We start from the raw sequence: 7,107 nt of genomic DNA, 5'->3' as shown, positions 1-7,107 counted from the left end.
AAGAGCACACATGAGACAGGGGTTTAACTAAGTCCCTGGTATCCCATTGCTGTATTTTTCCCCTGGGCACTCCCCCACCATCTACTTAGTCATCCTAAAAAGTGGAAGGCTTCATAAAAAAGGCAAGTCTTAAAGACTGGGTCAGATTCAGAAGGGTAGATAGGAAAGGTTACCAAGTGGTAAGAACAACAATAAAAATGAGTATGAAGAAAACAGATTTATGAGATGGGGACATTTGGATCAGTCTTACGAGATTTTCATACTATGGCTGGATCCTAGTTCAAGGCAGACACTGCTGGTGCTGCCATCAAACTCCACGGTGCCCAGTACAGCTACCAAGACAGCAACTGGAGTTTAAGAAGTAAGTGACAGAAACCATCTAATTTGTGGCAAATCATTGCTCATTCTGTGTCTCTGAGAAAGCAGTTCTGGATTCTGAATCTTGGAACCCCATGTATAATCTTGAGTGGCTTGATATTTAAGGGTACTGCTATGTTTAATTAGGGCATATTAAGGGTCAGATTGTATGATAATCCTATTATATGTACCCACAGAAAATCTACAAGGTTCTAGATTTCCTTTTGTCATACCCTAGAGAATTTGGGCAGAGCCAGCACTTTCTAACTTGAGCACTTCTTTTGGGTCTGAGTTGATACTAAGCAAAATGATAGGTCCAAATTAAGTGGCTCCAATAAAGTGAGTACTGGAAAAGCTATGGATAGTATATGCTCCAGTATAAACCGAGAAAGGGGCCAACTTTGTGGAGTCACGAAAAGGGCTGATTATGGGGCGCATAGCAGTCAGCTTTATCTGGGTTACCCTGTGATAGATAAAAAGCTCCAAACTCACAGTGGCTTGCAACAGCAAAATTTATTTCTTGCTCATGTTATATGAGCAAGATGGAACTGCTTCAGCCACTTTTAAGTCTCCATTGCCTTGGAATCAGCTCCCAGTTAATTGCAACTCTGTTTCACATTTTCTTCATTCCAGGATCTAAGCTGAAAGAGCAACCCTCATCAGGCACATTGCCATTCTCAAGGCAGAGGGAAAAGGGAGGTGGAGAGAACCCACACTGACTTAAAGCTCTTCCTTGGAAACGGTGCCTGTCACTTTCACTCACATTTAATTGGCCATAGCAAGTCATATGGCCAAGCCTGAGATAATCTTTCTGCAGAGGTGGAGCAAATATTGGGAACAATCTCACAGCTACCACAAGGACCTTAACCATCAGATCTGAGTGTTTATAGCTGGTGCATTAGGAAACTACTGTTTCTAAGAAACACTGTGAGTTTCTTAGACAAGCAATGCCAAAAGTAGCATCTTTGTGGAGGCCTGTAATATAAATCAGAAGGGGCAGAAACTGCTGCTTAAGGGCCTCATCTGGAGACCATTATATTAATTGAAGAGTGAGTTGACGGATTTGGGATTGGGATTGTTGGAAAGAGAATGGAAAGGAGAATTTGGGCAGAATAGTTATTTTAAAGGAAAAATAGGCAGAACTGTTCACCTGGATAGATACTAGGGCAGGAGGGATATGAGTCAAAAATGATTCCAAGGTTTCTCCTCACTAGTAGGAGACGGAAGTCAGGCATCAAAACATGCTATTAAATTATCTATAGAAAACATGCTGAAGATTTCTCAGAACACAGCACACTGAGTTTCAGAGATGATATGCAGCAGAGATGGTGTGGCATAAAGATCACTGGACGTGGTTTCAAAAATCTGGGCACCCAACTCAGCGGGTGAACTCACTGCCCTCCCCCCTACGTGGGATCTGACTCCCAAGGGTGTAAATCTCCCTGGCAATGCGTATATGACTCCAGGGATTGAGAACATCTTCTTGACCAAAAGGGGGATGTAAAATGAAACAAAATAAAGTTTTAGTAGCCGAGAGATTCCAGAGTTGAGAGGTCACTCTGACGGACATTCTTATGCACTATATAGATAACCCTTTTTAAGTTTTGATGCATTGGAATAGCTAGAAGTAAATACCTGAAACTATCAAACTCCAACCTAATAGCCTTGACTCTTGAAGACGATTGTATAACAATGTAGCTTACAAGAGGTGACAGTGTGATTGTGAAAGTCTTATGGATCACACTCCCTTTATCCAGTGTATGGATGGATAAGTAGAAAAATTGGGACAAAAAAACAAATGAAAACTAGGGTGGGGGGTATTTTGGGTGTTCTTCTTTACTTTTATTTTTTATTCTTATTTTCACTTTTTCTGGTACAAGGAAAATGTTCAAAAAATAGATTGGGGTGATGAATGCACAACTATAAGATGGCATGGTGAACAACTGATTGTACACTTTGGATGACTGTATGGTATGTGAATATATCTCAATAAAATTGAATAAAAAGAAAATCTGGGCACCAGTGGTTCCCTGCTCTAGTACTGAATAGCTGGGCAGCCATGAGCAAGTCACTAAACTTCTCTGTGTCCCAGGTTTTGTTTTGTTTTGTTTTGTTTTGTTTAACTCTTTATTCTGAAACAATCCTAAACCTGCAGGACAGTTACAAAAACAATACAAGCCCCATACAGAGAACTCCAGCACACCCCTACTGCCCCAGATACCTAGATCCACCAAATCTAACATGTCATCTTTATCATGTCACTCTATCCATCTATCATCCATCTATCATCTTTCTTTTATCTATCTATCTATCATCTAATAGAATCTATCTATTTTGAACATTTGAGAGCAGGCTGCACACACCATACTCCTTAAATATACAACAGTTCCATGTACATTTCCTATGAGCAAGGACACCCACCCATGTAATCACCCTAAGTTCAGCTATCAACTTCAAGAAATCCAGCATTAATATAAAACTTACAGTGTATATTCCAATTTTTTTATATCCCAATGTCCTTTTAAGCCTCTTGTCCTTCATTCTTAGATCCTATCCAGTACCACGCACTTCACTTGATTGTCATTATCTCCTTAGTTTCTCTTTCCTTCCTTCCTTTCTTAAATTATGGAAATATATATATCTCATAAATCTTCTCATCCTAACCCCTCTCAAGCACACCATCAAGTGGGATCAATCACAGTCACAATGTTGCAGTACCCTCACCACCATCCATTACTAAAACTTTCCCTTCACCTCAACAGAATCCCTACACTGAATTTGCATTAACACCCCATTGCCCCTGCCCCCCACCCTGTTAACTTGTACTCTACTTTCTGTCTCTATTGCTTTGCATATTCTCTGATGTTTTCTTTGTGGTTACCATAGGATTTAAATTTAACATCCTAAATCTATAAGAGTCTTCTTTGCTTTGATACCAATTTCAATAGCATACATAAACTACATTCTTATACCTCTCTGTCCCACACCTTTATGTAGTTCTTGCCACAAAATACTTGTTTATATATCATGATACCAAAACTATTGGTTTATCCTTGCATTTGCCTTTTAGATCCTGTAGGAAGTAAAAGATGGAGTTACAAATCAAAAATACAATAGTACTGGTATTTATATTTACCCATGTCATTATCCTTACTGAAGATCTTTATTTCTTCATGTGGTTTCAGTCAATTGTTTAGCATCCTTTCCTTTCAACCTGCAGAACTCCCTTTAGCATTTTTTGTAGGGCTGATCCAGGGATGATGAAGTTTGTCAGCTTTTGTTTATATGGAAATGTCCTAATATCTCCCTCATGCTCGGTTGGCAATTTTTTGCTTTCAGCACTTTAAATATGTCTTCCCACTGCCGTCTGGCTTCTATGGTTTCCAAAGAGAAATAAGCACTTAATCTTTTTGAGGCTTCCTTGTATGTGACATATTGCATCTCTCTTGTGGCTTTCAGAATTCTCTGTTTATATTTGGCATCTGACAGTTTGATTATAACGTGGTGTGGTGTGGTATTTGGGTTTATCCTGTTTGGAGTTTATGGAGTGACTTGGATGTGCATATTCATGTCTTTCATTAAATTGGTAAGTTTTCAGTCATTATTACTTTGAATAGTCTCTCTGCTTGTTTCTCTCTTCTCCTTCTAGGACTCCCACAATGCATATACTGATATGCTTGCTGGTTTCTCAGGCTCTGTTCATGCACTTTTCTTCATTCTTTCTTCTTTCTGCTCCTCAGACTGGATGACTTCAATTTTCTTATCTTCAAATTCACTGATTGTTTTTCCTCCCAGCTCAAATTTGCTGTTGAACCTCTCCAGTGAATCCATAACTGTGGTCTTCAGCTCTATTTGGTTCCTTTTCATAATTTCCATATCTCAATTGATATTTTCTTTGTGTTCATCTATAATTTTCCTGATTTCCTTTGGTACTTTGCCCATGTTTTTCTTTGGCTCTTTGAACATATTTAGGACAATTTTTTAAAAGGCTTTTTTGGAACGTCCCAGGTCTGGCCCTCCTCACTGATGATTTCTCATGCTTTAATTTTCTCCTTTGCCTGGGCAATCACTTCCTATTTCTTTGTATGTTTTGTGATCTTTTATTGAAACCTGGACATTTGCATATTTTAATATGTCATCACTGGAATTTAGACTATGAGTTATCTGTTCCTCAAGCTTGTATCTAGCTGGTGTTATGACAGAACTTTCTTTGAATGTCAAGAGCTAACAAAGGACAAAGAGAGAGAGAGAAGGAGAAAAAGAAAACACCTTTCCTAGTCTTTAAAGATTGACCTGTGTGAATGCTCTCTTTCAGGGCTTATCCATACAATGAATTTAGAAAATAGCTCTAGGCTAATGCATAAGGCTTTTCCTGATCCTTTCTGTAAATACATCATGACTTAGGCATGTGCATTTGGCCCTAGGAATTGCCTTGTTTACATGGGTATGAATGTCCCCTCTTCCTTCATGGTCCCAGGCACTGAACAGTATGTGCAAAAACCAGCAATCCCTTGCCCCAGGCAGTCAGTCACTTGATTGCTCCCCCACAGCACTCTGTAGGAGATCTCAGTAAGCTGTCTTCTATACTCAGGGCAAGTTCTGGGACAGTGAGTACCTCAGGTCACCACCAGACAGACTGAGCCAGATATACATGATCCCAGATGTGCTCAAGGGCTACTCTGCTCCCTCTGGAAGTGTGACCAGAAATCTGCACTGGGAGCATGGACAGCTCTGCACCCAGCTGGCGAGGGGTGATGGATGGGCCAGCCAGGGTGCCATAAGATCCTAGTGCTTTCAAGTAGACTTTTTCTTTATTCAGCACACACCCGGTTACAGCAGTCCCTTAACTGTTTACTGGAGCTTCGAGAAAGATGTTTCTGGTAGTCTTGCCGGTTGTTCAGTTTCTGTGGGTGGAAGGACCTGTGAAGCATCTCACTCCACCATCTTGATTTGTGTGATGGTTGGAAGCTATATTACCCCAGGAAAACAAACAAACAAACAAACATGTTCTTAAATCTAATCCATTCCTGTGGGTGTGAACCCATTGTAAGTAGGACCTTTTAATGATATTACTTCAATTAAGAAGGTGGCCCCAATAGAAGAGATAAAAAATAAAATATAGATATAACTATAGCAGATTTAAAGGAGCAGAAGAAAAGACCAGTGAACTAGAGGATAAGACACCTGAAATCTTACATGCAAAAAAAAATGGATAGGGAAAAATAGAAAAATTTGAACAGGGACTCAGGGAATTGAATGACAGCACAAAGCACATGAGTATATCTGTCATGGGTGTCCCAGAAGGAGAAAAGAAGGGAAAGGGGGCAAAAAGAATAATTGAGGAAATAATCACTGAAAATTTACCAACTCTTATGAAAGATATCAAATTACAGGTCTAAGAAGTGCAATATACCTTATAAGGGTAGATCAGAATAAACCTACTCTGAGATACTTACTAATCAGATTGTCAAATGACAAAGACAAGAAAAAATTCTGAAAGCAACAAGAGACAGGTAATCCATCACATACAAGGGAAGTTCAGTGTTCCAGTTTGCTAATGCTGCCAGAATGTGAAACAGCAGAAATGGATTGGCTTTTATAAAGGGGACTTATTTGGCTACACAGTTACAGTCTTAAGGCCATAAAGTGTCCAAGGTAATGCATCAACAATTGGGTACCTTCACTGGAGGATGGCCAGTGGTGTCTGGAAAACCTCTGTTAGCTGGGAAGGCATGTGCCTGGCATCTGCTCTGGAGTTTCAAAATGGCTTTCTCCCAGGACGATCCTCTCTAGGCTTCAGCTTCTCTCGAAAATGTCACTCAGTTGTCCCTCGGGTTTTTGCCCTCTCTTAGCTTCTCCAGAGCAAAAGTCTTCTTTCAAAGGCCATCTCCAAAATGTCTCTGTAAACTGCAGTTCCTCTCTCAGCTCCTGTGCATTCTTCAGAGTGTCCCTCTTGGCTGTAGCAAGCTCACTCCTTCTGTCTGAGCTTTTATAGGGCTCCAGTGAACTAATCAAGGCCCACGCTGAATGGGCGGGGCCACACCTCCATGGAAATTATCCAATGAAAGATTTCGCCCACAGCTGAGTGATCACATCTCCACAGAAACATCCAATCAAAAGTCTCCAACCCAATCAACACCAATATGCTTCCTGCCCACACAAGACTGCATCAAAGATAATGGTGTTTTGGGGGACATAATACATCCAGACTGGCACACTCAGTAAGATTAAGTGCAGCTTTCTCAGCAGAAACCATAGACGTGAGAAGGCTGTGATATGATATATTTAAGATACAGAATATTATGTCTGGCAAAACTGTATTTGGAGTCTATGTATCATCCTGTTGATGCCTGGAGTTGGACATTTTCACAGCCTAAGAACTGTAAATTGTAAGTTAATAAATCCCCATTGTAAAAGTCAACCTCTTTCCGGTATATCACATTCCAGCAGCTTTAGCAAACTGAAGCACTATGTGACACCTGAGACTCAGAGTTAGAGTTCTCTGGCTCTGAAAGTTAGCATTACTCCATCCAGGAACTATTAAAGAAGCTGAAAAAGAGATTGGACTTTGATTAGAGATGTGAATAAAACTGATCTGGTTAAAACTAAAGTAAATCAGAATACAGGGTGAAAGATGATATTGTCTGTATTTTAAGACTTTAACTTCTTTGTGAGACCAAAGGAAGAGATGTTTATTTTGTCCAAAATTTAAATTTTCTGTAGCACACTATGTAATTTAACCTGTTGTGT

This window comes from Choloepus didactylus, chromosome 2 (genome assembly GCF_015220235.1).
Source record: "Choloepus didactylus isolate mChoDid1 chromosome 2, mChoDid1.pri, whole genome shotgun sequence".
Lineage (NCBI taxonomy): Eukaryota > Metazoa > Chordata > Mammalia > Pilosa > Megalonychidae > Choloepus > Choloepus didactylus.
The sequence above is the reverse complement of the archived record's forward strand: the minus strand, read 5'-3'. Positions refer to the sequence as shown.